General features: G+C 40.4%; 1 protein-coding gene across 1 annotated transcript in view; it reads left to right on the top strand.

The window, feature by feature from the left end:
* Positions 1–219: 219 nt before the first annotated feature.
* Positions 220–13,211, top strand: part of DUSP16 (dual specificity phosphatase 16) — a 54,902-nt gene continuing 41,910 nt past the window's right edge. The window contains exons 1-2 of the mRNA XM_009283544.2: positions 220–242; positions 1,226–1,280. The gene's annotated coding sequence lies outside the window, so the exon portion shown is untranslated. The remainder of the gene's footprint in view (positions 243–1,225; positions 1,281–13,211) is intronic.

The following is a 13,211-nucleotide window of genomic DNA, read 5'->3' as shown; positions in this document are numbered from 1 at the left end:
TATGATTTTTCTTATTATTTTGATACGTTTTTCCAATCTGATACTCTCTGCTCTCCTAAAGTTTTTTTGTTTTTTTTTAAATCTGCTGTCATTTATTCTGCTTTCTGTTTCTTTACCCAGGCTTGGATTCACATTTTTCTGGGATATGCTCATTTGGCCTGTGTAACCTCATGAAAATGTTACCATTTAAACATAATGGCTCTTTTCTTCCCTGGCTTCCTGTTCCCTTTCCTTGCGAAGTGGTATGTATACCTTCCGCAGCTTCAGACTCAGCTGGGAGCTAAACATGCAGCTTTTAATTTCCTCTCTCTCCTTGAATTGAGGATCTTTTGGACCGGCGGTGTCTTAATCACCGTTTCTGAAACGTAACGGCGTGGTACTAGTTTTGGTAGGGTTCCTTCCATGAGTGTGGTGAACTCGGTTGTGTTATGGCCACTGTCGTTTAGCAGTGATCTAACGCAAACAGTAAACTGACTTTCCAACATAGTACTAAGATCACTCTAGTGAGGAGCAGGGGAAAAGCTTAGTCTCTTATTTCCAGGTAAAGAACAAACACGGAATGAAAAGTGTCCCTTGGCATGTCCTGCCGCATTTCAAAGGCTAAAATGAAATGTAGATTCTCCTTTGTCAAATTAAATTCCTCTTGCGTTTGGCATGGTATTCCCCTTACTTCCTTCTCTAAACAGAATTGGCTTGACTCTTCCCCCTTTTCCACAGTAACTGTGTGATTCCTTGTTTAGTTTGTGGGAATTGCAAGAGTTCTGATTTTTCCTGAATTAAAGATGCCAGATTCATAGTGATTTCTTCTCCTTCCTGTTGTTCCTCCCCTCCTCCCAACAACCACATACGAACTTTTCTGGGGGGTTGTTTGTTTTTATTTTCCCCTAGGAAAAGACTTTTCCTCATCAATCTTCATGGCAACTTATGGTTCCTCATATACAGAGTGCTTCAGCTGACTTCAAATGTAATGCCAGTGCCATTTTACCAACTAAAGGAGTAAGGAAGGCTGGACCCATAGTATAGTGTGCTCTTCACTTCTGTATCAGCTGTCTTCCCTTCATTTGGGGAGCATGATTCTCTAAATTCCTTCCTGATAGGTTTCCATTTTGAAATACACTCTGTCTGGAATGACATGGCATCTCTGCGAGCATAACATTGTTATGAAACACTAAGCACAGAGAACTGGTTATCAAAATACTTGTTTCTTCATTTTTTTTTTTTTAAGGTCACTGTTGTGAAATGGAATGATTAAGAAGTGTTACTCCAGAAGTAGAGAAAAGGTATTGTAGATTGCATCTTTTTTCTGCAAAAAACAGTGCTGTCCTGAGACCCAGTTACTCAAAAACAAGTTGTAATGAAAATATACTAAAATCCTCTGCTTTAGCTTGGTTGTATCAAATACTTGGTAGAACTCCAGAGTGGTAAATAACTCAGTTACTTTCTTTATGGACCACTAATCTTGTTTGCTTTGGCATCTAAAACCAAAGTCGCAGCTTATTTTTACTTAATACACACTTTTTTTAGAGTATCCCTTCCATGCAGTAATACAGATGTTTATTACAGAACCCAGGAGGCCAGTCACAGACGATGGACTCTGCTGTGTTTGGTGGTCCCAGAAGCAGAGAGGAGTGGTGTTCACCTAGGCAATTCTGGTCAACATAATAGTACTGATGCCAAAGTCCTTGTAGACATTGTGGCAAAGTAGTGGTTTTGAGGCAGTGTTTGGAAGGCGTGTGAGATAGGTGAGGGTCTCATGTTGTCTCATCTGGCTTAAGAAGAAAATAAAGATGCATCTGGTTAAAGGAACAGGTCTGGAAAATTTGCTGCAGTGTTCTGTGTAGGTGTTAGCAGTGTAGTCAAGGCCGAACGAAATGCTACTGTGCTACTAGCAAAAAGAGATCCTGTGCCTAGGTGAGCGTTTTTCATCCATCTATGTTGTTTAAATTGTCTTAATACCAAGTGGAAAAATAGGCAGGATACAACTCTAGCTTTGATGTAGAAGTCTAGGGGGAAATCCATCATGAGATGAAGTAAGTTGATGGGAAAGGGGAATGCAAAAAGGGGAGCCCCTCAGCTGTAGCAGATTTTTTATTTCCTTCAGGAGGGTGCTAGAGATGAGTGAAACATGCAGTGACTTGATTTGTAAGTGAAGCCATTAGCTAGTGACACGTTTCTCTAGATTGGCCATTAGTTAATCATGTTTTCTTTCTGTCACCGTTTTTATTGCAATGTGTGGTGGTTAAAATCCAGAAGAAAGTGTAGTAACATCTTAAGTTGCCTGTCTTTTCAGTTACTTCTGTTAACAGCAAGAATTTATTTTTGTTGATGACTGCCAACAGTTGGCATGCACAACATGACATCTTCAAAGTAAGTCTTAAACAAACAAAACCACCTTTCTTCTGTAACTTCTGGTGTTAATTCCTGTCTTTCTATTTTTTTTTCTCTTGAGACTGTGTTACAAGCAGTGGTTTTTTCCTTAATGGATGATTAGGTTTGCTGTGGAGGTTTTAACAGATTGACACCTCGCCTCGTCTTGGACTGCTGTCTCAAAATTTCAAAGTGATGGGAGGTGGTTCCTGACGGTACCCAAAACATAGTTCATGTAAACTTGTTTCTGCTCCAGCAGGACACATCCCTTTGACTGCTGTTGTTACTGTGTTCTCTGGGAACTTGGTGAAGTAGTGCACATGTGTGTATTAAACTGAGATTTGCTTTCAGAGCTTTTGGGGTGGTATTTTAGGAAACTCAAAGCTACAACAAATTGGCAAGTTTTCTGATTGAATTTTCAGATCTGACTGTGTCTTTAAAAGGCCCATCAGGTGCTAATATGTAATGCTGGGGTTTCACTGAACTGTTTGTGTAGGATGCCACAAATTCATTTATCTCTTAGTGTGGCTGTCAACCTGTTTAGCTATGTTTATAGTTTTATAACGGATTAAGTAACTCTCATCTGGATTCGGAAATTAAAATCAAAATGCAATTGATCATGATAATACTATAAATAAGGTAACAAAATTACCAGACCTTCCAGGAGGCTGTCTTGTTCTTTATGTTTAGTTGAAACCTGTGAAGCATAAAAGGTGGCCCAGAGTTGCTTTTCTCCTTCCTAATTATTCAACTTTAAGGTTTTCTTAATTGTTGTGAGACAATCAAAGGATGCCTATCTCAGTAAACCTGATGGAAGTGTTACCTCCAGGCTCTTTGCACGTTGGCTGCTCTCCTTGTAAAGTTCTGAATGCTTCTGCCATGGTGGATGCAACACACTATTCCTGCTTGGGACATCAGTAGTCTAGAGATGGATTTTGCAAGTTTGTCTGTGTCTGAAACTATTGGTAATCTAATTGCTGGGTTCAGACATGGAACTTGCTCATTAGAAAAGCCTTCTCGTGGATAAACCTGATTCCATTTAAATGTCTGAAAAGAGCAGGGTTGGGTGGAGTACCATGGGAATTGCCTTTAGCCTTGCTGGATGGATAGACAGTCTGTGACAGGCCCCAGGAGGATCTGACAGTGCCTTAAAAATACTAAAAGAAGGTAGCCATATTTAGATTCTTAGTCTGGTCCTCTGTGATCATTTATCCCTAAAAAGAAGTGTGAATTCTAAGTCAGTAAATCATTTACTTGGCGTCAGTTGTCCACCAAAAGAGTTTTGGATACGATTATGGTTTTGTCAAAATAGAAATGTGCTAAAAGATACTTACCTAGACTATTCAGCATCCTGTGTGGGAGCCACTGCTTTAAGTCATGGGAGTTACGTACAGTAGTAGGTACAAAATGTAGTGAAGGAGTGGGCTGTTTTATTGCACATCTCTCTCTGCTGAGTGGTGACAGTGCGAGTGTTTTTTCAGATGTTCTTGGAGCTGGTGAGCTTTGTCTGTTTACTCCTTTCAGAAGAATCACCTCAAATGCCTTTAAGTAGCTAATGTGGAACAGGATCGTGCTTTTCTGTGGTTATAAGCTCAGGTGCCGGTAGTAAAGGTATTTCCCATGGGTAGGCAGAAAGAGAAGCTGATGTTCCTGGGTAGATCTGTACCAGTTGAATTGCTGTCTGGGGCAGTTTCCCTTGGGAGTCCTTTTTGTGTTTGAGGGGCTAAAGTACAGCAAGAGAAATTTTCTTCCCCGCTGTTTTCCTCATTCCGGTCTACCTGAAGCAGAGAAACCATGGCTCCAAAGCTGTCATTAAGCTTCCTAAGAATACTTTTATTAATTGTAATTGTCTGTACAGTATAGTTTGACAAGATTAGTGAAGCATGGAGAGCACTTCCTACTGTTAGGCTTAAAGTTTTTCTTTTAATGACAAAGTTCTTCGGATTTGGCACGGTCTGTCTGCTGCAAACTTCTGAAGTACAAACAGCGATGACCTGGCAAGCAGCACAGCGCTGGTAAGAGGATATTTTGGCCAAGGACTCGCAGCTAAGCTCTTACGTTTTTGCATAAGATTTTCTTTAACAGGAGTGCAAAGCAGATGTGATCGTGGTTAAATAATTATTCCTTAATTGAGCAAGTACTGCCCCAAGGAAGGTGCTTATGTGAGGAACGTCCCTATCATGCTGTGCAAGAACAAGAGTGGTGTGCTGAGACTGTGTGAGCAATCATCATGCTGGTGCTTTCTCATACTTGACTCTACAGACTTGTGCTGAAAGGAGTTATTAACTTTGAGTTTTACCTTAAACACACCAAAAAACTACAGCGATCGGGCATAAGGGGCAATGGGGCACTTCAAACTGTGCCATGGGGCTTTGTATCTTTAGACCCAGGCAGCAGGCACCATTCGTTTGTACCATCGGAGCAGAAATTCTTTGTGGACAAGTCCCCCTTTCCCATCCAAGCAGTGCATGCTTTGTTTAAAGCCAAAGTGTATCAACTCCTGGGGACAACAGTAGATTTTGTGGATTAATATCTGATGGCCAGGTTCATCTTTTTGGGGCACTAGTGTATTTTTCCTCTCCTTCAGTTATTCCAGCATACTTCTCACTCAACTCCATAAACAGACCACCACTACTGTCTGCAGCAACTTCTGTGTGCTCGTGGTAAGATTATTTTCCATTCCTTATGCTGTCAGTGTGTTTGAGCAGAAGTAATAACTCAAGCTTAAGAGATCATCTGCTTTCTCTGGTGTTTGGTACTGTAATGGCACACAGCAGCAATTGCAGAACCAATCATTCTGGATGTGGCAGTGAGGGGGATAGTGCAGATTGAGATGCTCAGCCTAGTCCATCTGCCCTATGCTGTGAAGTGCCATGGAGAAAGTGTTTAGCCAGGGTATAGAAAGCTCTGTAGCCATGCCATGGGGTGAGCCTGCATGAATAAATCCACCTTTCTATCAAAGCTAATTTGAGCACCAAGTTGGTGGTTTGGTTCAGAGCTAGCTGGTGAGTCTTAGATATAAGCATCTCCTCTGCACTCTGTCCCTGCACTGAAGCATGCTCAATGCCCATGGAATATCAGGAGAATTTAGCTGCCAAACACATTTAAAAAAAAAATAAATCCCTGCAGCTTCTTGCTTTTTGACTAAAATTCAAGCATATGGTCATAGGCATACCAAAAGGCATACCTTTGATGCCAGGTGGTCTCCCTGCCAAACCTAAAGCTGGTTCTCAAGAAGATTTTATGTGGTTATGCTTTCAATAGAGTGCCAGAAAGCTGAACCTGGGCAAAACTATGCTTTAAACTGATGGTGAGAACAAGATTAGGAGGAATGTTTTAGTCTTGGATAGGCATTGTAGCTACAGGTAGACAAGATACATTCTCTTTTAGATCTAAGTCATAGGTTTTTTTATTTTGCCTGTTCCAAAGCAGTCTAAGCTAAATTAAAATTTGGATGTTCCAAAAAATTATTTGGATTTGTGCTTGACTTTGCCCAGCTCCCAGGTTATGGACTATTTGATTTCAGAAGTGTGTGCCTAGGCATTTACTGCTCTAGCTTGAGCCTGCTGGTGCGGCTGCAGAGGAAGAAGCCTGAAGGGGGTGGGAGGAGTGCTTCTCCTTCCCCTCTTTCCTGGTGACCTCTGCTTCTGTGGTTGCGTTAAACTCTTTTCCTGCACATTTTGACCTGTGCTATAATCCTATCAGAGAGGGCAATTGCAGTCAGGGATGAAGTCTTTTCTGGAAAAGATTTCTCGCCTAAGTCTGTGCATCTGAAATGCTTTTGGCATTCATTGGTAGTAACCGGCTTCTCTCAGGTGTCTTTTTGCCATGACTCCTCGTGCTCTGTGGTTCAGGCCACCAGGGTCAGCCTTTTCATGCTACTCAGAGTTCCTGTGGAGAAGCTAAATTGCATACACCACTCTAGGTGGCAAACTAGCTAGCTAACATTTCTTTGCAATCCAAATAGAATTAAAAACCAAGCAAACAAAAAACCCATGTAACAAACACATTGACTATATCTATCACTGTCATGACTTTGTAAAGGCAAGTGTGTCTAATCTCACCTACGATCTTTGTCACTGATACCTTTAAGTCAACTTGGAACTGAAGGAAAAGAAAATTGGTTTGAAAGTAAAAAGCAGTTCTATCATTTTTAGTAATGTGGTACATTTTTATTGTAGCTGGAAATGGTCAAAGTTTTTCAGTAGCCTGAAAAATAGTTTTAAGGAAACTGTCATTTTTGTATGGGTTTTTTGTATGTGTGGTTTTTGTTTTGTTTTGTGGCTGTTGTTTGTTTTTTGTTGTTCTTTCCCCAGAAAATACAAACATTTTTTCAGACAGGTTATAAGAAAAGTTCGTAAGGAGAGGGATATTTTTTTTTTTTCTGTTTAAACTGACTAGTTTGGGGAAGACAAGCAAGGCTTCAGGAACACAAAGCCTACTTGAAGCCTGAAACAAAAGCAGTGAATATAAAGCTAAATCTAGGTCAAGTTTGAGTTAATAATAATAAAAAACAACTTGATAATCCAGAGAAAAGTTTGTTTATGGGAAAAATGTACCACAAATCTAGTAACTCTGTGATGACTCCAGGATTTTCTTGTTTTGGTATTAACTCCAAGGGTTCGGAGAGAGGGGAGTGTTCTTTCTTTGAGGGTATCTTTTAGGTTTCTTTCTGTCTTGTGTTGTGTATTTTCAGTGGTGTGGCTTCAGCCAGAGAGTTTCCATGAGGAATGTGATTCATTGGGTAATTTATGACATACTTCGGGATGTGCTTTGGACTTCTTCTTTTCCTGTTTGGGAAGAGGGACAGGCTGGGTGTTGAGATGTTTTGGAAGCCTTGGCTTTTGTTTCTGTGTCATGGTTTGGTTCTGTTTCACATCCGTGTGTGTGAGGAAGGGCTCGTGCATTCTGGAGTTCATGCCCTCCCTCTCCTTATCGCTCCATATTAACTGGTCTCATAAGAGATGTCACTTCTCCCTGCGAGACTTGCCTTTCCTGTATCCTTGGGCAGTTGCAGATACAGCAGTAATAGTGAAGATCTGTTGGATATGTAGTTCTTGTGAACCACGTCTGTATGTTTTCTTCCATAGAGTAGCTGGAATTTAATGTGGTGCTGGAAATGACCGTGAGATAACGTGTCTTTTCCTGAGACAGAGTGGGATGCTTTTCTAACCATGTTAAGTATTTATGCGATAGCATTGTTCCATGGATGTATAATATAGGTTTGAACATGCTGACATGATAGTTTAAAACAAACAAACAAAAACCAAATAAAAATAGCTGTACCAGCTGGGAAACACAGCATCATGAACAAGAGAGTGGGAGAGTCTGGGCTAGTATTATATCTCTCATAGTGTAGCCCCAAGAGAAATGCTTTAGCGGCATATAAATGGTCACCCTTTTTTTCCTCTTTTGCTTCTGCTCCAGCTGAGTTTTTGCGAGGTAGAGTTTCTGTGACGGCTGCTGCAGTAGGAAACATAGATTGACTGCAGTTAAGATGCACACAATGTTAAGTATAGATATTTAGCGACGGGCATAAACATGAGTTAAATGGTAAGAATTAGGATTGCTAAGAACAAGCTGGCAGATGGCCATTTTCAAAGTCACCTGTTGTGGGGGTTTTTTACCTACTGCTGTATTTTTAGATGGTTTTCCTTTATTCCTACCTGAGATTTTTTTTATGCCTTCAAGTTAGAGAGGAGCCACACAAAATGCTGATTGGGCCCATTTGAGAGGATGAAAAACAGTGGAGGGAGAGGTAGGGACCCACCTCAGAGTGGGTCTCCCGCTGGCAGGTGAGAAGTGGAAAGGACTAATTACTGCTTTTAAGATCTCTCCTTTATCTCTTTCAGTTTAATTTTGCCATTCAAGCAAAACAAGCAGCAGTGGTGGTTCAAACAGCTGCTTCGCTTGGGTCTGGTTAAAGATGTTTGCAAAAGCTTACTGCTGGGTCCAAGGCTCATCTGAAATTTTGTAGCTGGACACACTTAAAATATCCTTGTGCTTCACAAGCTGTCGTCTTTGCTAGCATGCCTAAAAACCCCACAGCAAGTTTTGTGTCAGAAATAATAACAAAAAGATAACTTTTGATGTTCAAGGAAGGTATGCAGACAGATTAGCTTCTCTATGTGAGTGTGCTTTGGTTTTTTGGGGTGGCTGCATAAGAAGCATTTCTGTAGTAAGTCCCAATTCAGTGGGATGATATGCATCCTCAAGAGTTAGCTGAATTTGGGTAGAATACAGGGACATTTAGGATTTCTTTGGATTGGGTAAGGATGGGGAAAGATCATGGAGTCATAGAATGGTTTGTGGGAAGGGACCCCTTCGAAGATCACTTAGTCCAACCCCCCTGCCGTGGGCAGGGGACATCTTCCACTAGATCAGGTTGCTCAAAGCCCCATCCAACCTGGCCTTGAACACTTCCAGGGATGGGGCATCCACAACTTCTCTGGGCAACCTGTTCCAGTGTCCCACCACGCTCATTGTAAAAAAAATTCTTCCTTATGTCCAGTCTAAACCTACCCTCTTTCAGTTTAAAACCATTGCCCCTTGTCCTGTCACTACAGGCCCTGGTAAAAAGTCTCTCTCCATCTGTCTTATAAGCCCCCTTTAAGTATTGAAAGGTGGATTGAATTAGTTCAAAGCATCTGTTTCCCACACCTTTTAATGGGCAGTTCTCTTCTGGATGTTGTCTAAAGGAGGTGAGGCCTAAGATGGTAACCTGAATATGGCCACATGTTCTTAAACTATTAGTCAGTAAAGTTTGTTTTTTAAAAGAACAAAACAAAACAAAAAAACCACCCAAAACACCCAAACTGTGCAGTATTTGACGGGAAGCCAGTGTAACTCCCTTGAAACTGGAGTGGCATGCCTGAGTCAGTGAAGTATGAGCTAAGAATCTGGCAGAAGCTTTTTGCACAAAGGAAGGCTGAGAGAGTCTCTCAGGAAGCCTGTACGCTGCTAAATGTGGCATGTTTCAACATGAGACTGACATCATTGTGAGTTCATAGTAGTGAAAGAACAAAGTATCAGCCACAAATTAGACTGACCTAATTTTTAAGTCACTTAGAAAAAGTTAATAGCACAGTGTGTTGCTTGTGCAAGCTGTTTATTTCTATCCCAACCTCTGACTACTTAATTTAAAGTACAAGTTAACCCTCTAAACTGTCGAAGGAGTTGTTCAGGAAGGTGTGTATGTGTGTTTGAGGGGTGCTGCAGATTTCCTTCCTTGGCTCTTTTTCCACTCTGACCTCAATCTTCACATAAAGGAAGTGATTAAGGACCACCCATCGTATACCTTTATCCTTCAGGATCAGTTTCCTGGAGGTAAAAACCTCAGGATTGCGTACCAAAACCTAACTCGTTTCTATGGGCTGCTCACATGCAGACTGGAAGTCTGTCTGAAAATGATCAGAACACTTGCCAGCAGTATCAACAGGAATTTATGTATAATCAGTAAGTTATTATAAAACTAATCAGTATTATTTATTGATGTATCCATGATCGTTGACAAATAACTGGTGCTTCTCCCATTGCTGAATACCTAAGTAATACCAGGATCTTGCAGTTTGCAGATGATACACTTCTTTTCAAATATTTTAGTTGGCTCCGCATGCACTGAATGAAGTTGATCCATTCTGTTGATACATTACCTCAGTTATTGCAGAAGTATATTGAACTCTCCTAGCTTGGGATTACTTTGACAACAATCAATGCCTTTCTGGTTGTTTTTTAAAGGACTGTGTAAAACAGAGCACTTCTACAAATTCTGGAGAAATGCAAAATCTTGTTTATAGATTTGTACAGAGCTGTGCATACATGTAAGCACACTTCAAACAGGATAATACAAATGTAATTTAAGGGAATACGTTTTGTTTCTCTTTGCTATTCAAAATCCTGTTAGAAGCCCAGCGAGGTTGCTACAAAGCATTTCTTGTTGACCCTGGTCTTTGACTAAGGCGCATATCAGATAATAACAGAATTTACTCCCTCGGTTTGGTATTCCACGCTTTTGCTCTTCAAAATTTAAAAAGTCCTGGTCCCTTTTAATTCTTGCAAACTAGATGTAATGGCAGTCACATTTTGTCAGTTGTTCTTAAGGGGGATTAATATATTTTGTGGTTATGTCACTCTTCTTCCTATACTTAAATGGTAATGTTTATAGTGATGTAAGAGGCACAGCTGGGGAACATAAGTCACCCTCTGCTCTCTCCTTCCGTTGTAAAGATATATATGGCTTCTCTTTTCAGCCGTGTAGTTACCATGCTAGAAATGTGGCTTTGGCACCGCTGCAGGTCTTGTATAACATGATTCAAATTCAAAGAAACATTTGGGATCCTTTGGGAAAGATGTACCAGGGTATGTTACCTGGAGCGTAGCTCAGTGAGATACCATGACTTCTGCTTTTGTTCCTAAACCGTCTTGTCAATTAAATTAAAATTTGAAAGCAATTGTAATAAGCAGGCCATCAGTATTACCTTTGTGGGTACAAATTAGGTATGAAAATATGTTCTGTTCCCAGTGTGTGAGCTATCAGGAGTCTTACACCATGGTGAGAGATTCAGGTCCTAATTGTCTGGATCTAGGAGTTTGTTAATTTAATTTTCTGGGCTTCATGGGCAATTCAGCAGTCACTCCATGTCATAGCCCGAACCCCTTCCTACTCTGCACAGCCCAGAACGAGAAACCTCTTAACAGGATTACTGAAACTGTTTAATTTCCGGGAGCACCTAACAACTTGAATTATTCCACCACGTTAGTCGGGAGCCATTGCTGTATACCATACACCTCTACGTTTCCTTCTCTACCCCACTTCAAGATAGTTGGGCTGTACCGTGTTTGTGGACTCACTGTTTTCCACCATCTATTCTGTTTCCCTGCCATATAAATGTCATTTAAGGAGAAACCCAATTAAACTTAACTGCTTTACTGAGTAGGACTGAGCTTACATATGTGTAATGCAGGTATTTTATTGGGCACAGCATCCCTTCTGAAGAAGCTTCTGTGTGCTTTTGTCGCTATGTAGCATACATTGCTTACAATATTAATTTTGTTTTGAGCGTGCAGAGGGTTTTTTAAATAAGTCTGACAACAGATTTAATTAATGCTTAGTAGGTATTTTTTTAAAAAACTTCTAGATGTTTCTCTGTACAGCTGACAGGACATGCATGCAGCGCAGTGCAGCGCTGTATTTTCAGACACAAGCAGGAAGAAACAAAGTATTAATGTTGACAGTTAAAAAAAAAAATAAAAAAATAAAAGAAATTCCTTCCAAACTTTCTCATGCCCTGATGTGAAGGGGTTGAATGTGCATGTTGCCTTCCGGGAGAACTGGTGTCATTTCCTCAAATGGGTGAAAGACCAGAACATTTTAACCCACAGCGTACCGTGGAAGCAGTTTACATGTCTCTGTTCTTAAAGGAGATTGACTCACTGTGATCTTTAGTCATTCAATTTAATTTAAGAGAAGAGTCATTAAAAAGCCTGTTGCAAGAAATTCACCCCTGCCTTGCCCAGAAGCTATTCTGATTTATTTCCCTAATAAAATTACCATCATTATCCTCTGCCTTTAATCCATCCTTGTTCTTGTATGAAGGCTTCAGATCCACCTTCTGTTTTCATCAGTGACCACAAAGCAGATCAGAATTGCATTTTTTTTATTAATTTTTGGCTCCTTATTTGCAGGCCCATATTATTTGAACATCTCCCCCTTAAAGTCTCTCACTAGGCAAAAGGCCTTAAACTTGAAGGCTAACCATTATCTGAAGGCTCTGAGGTCCCATCTTATCTTCTTTAATGGGAAGCTTTTTAAAGAAGTAGCATGGACTATTACAACTGCTGTGCTTGATGTTTATTTAGCACTACTCTTCAGAGCATTCCTCCTCCTCTTAATCTGATTCGGGATGTGCAGATTGTGTAGTAGATGAAAACCTTGGTGTCATGAAAGGGGCTGCTGTAAAGCAGTCTTGTGCTACAAAGAGTAAGGAGATGCTGGAATTTCAACAGCTTGAGGATTTATAAAGTAGTTCAACCTTTTAAGGTTTTCCCTTTTTGCACTTTGTGTCTTTGAATCAAATGCTAAAATACAGTTGCCGATAGAGACTGGCAGGCGTGGACTTTGCCAGTTGTTAGGACTAAATGACAAATCTTCACCATTCGGTGTACAGGACCCAAATAGCGCTCGTGATGTGTTTTGTAAGGATAGGCAGCTGTCCTCTGGTTTTAATTCAGTTTGTGAATTCTTACGTTAGATGCTGTGGCTTCGGGTTGGATCTCTTCAGACTCAGATTACATGGATAAATAACTTGTATAACTTATTATAACATTGTAAATTTTACAAATTTTATGCCAGATACTTCATACAAGATTACATTTTTTAGGAAAGGACAGGATTAAACTTTTAGGAAAGGAGAGGTGGGTACTGAGGTCCTTAGAAGGATGCTGTCATGCTTGAGTGTTCAGTCTCTCCCTGGCTTCTAGCTTGCTTGATGCACCACAACTCTGTAGCTGTGGGAGGAACGTTCCGTGTGACCTGACTGGTTGGGTTCATTTAGCTGCAGTTTAGGGAAGGCCCTGAGCAAGAGAGGAGAAAAAAAGGCTTCCATTTCTGATTCTGGAAAACAGAAAAAGGTATTTAAATAAGGCCTGGAGGACTTCTTATTTGCCAGAAGTAAGTAAAAAGCCAAGTTTATATCCTTTTGTAATTCACCCTAATTGAAAGGATGTATATTTCTTTTCCTAAAGTCAGCAGAAAAATCCTGGCCTTTTAATGATGAAAGACTTTTTTTTTTTTTTTTTTTTTAATTTTTCCAGCACAAATAGAAAGCTGAAGTTTCCCTTTTAAA

Source organism: Aptenodytes forsteri, unplaced genomic scaffold (genome assembly GCF_000699145.1).
Source record: "Aptenodytes forsteri isolate BGI_AS27 unplaced genomic scaffold, ASM69914v1 Scaffold486, whole genome shotgun sequence".
NCBI classification, from domain to species: domain Eukaryota; kingdom Metazoa; phylum Chordata; class Aves; order Sphenisciformes; family Spheniscidae; genus Aptenodytes; species Aptenodytes forsteri.
The sequence above is the reverse complement of the archived record's forward strand: the minus strand, read 5'-3'. Positions and strand labels throughout refer to the sequence as shown.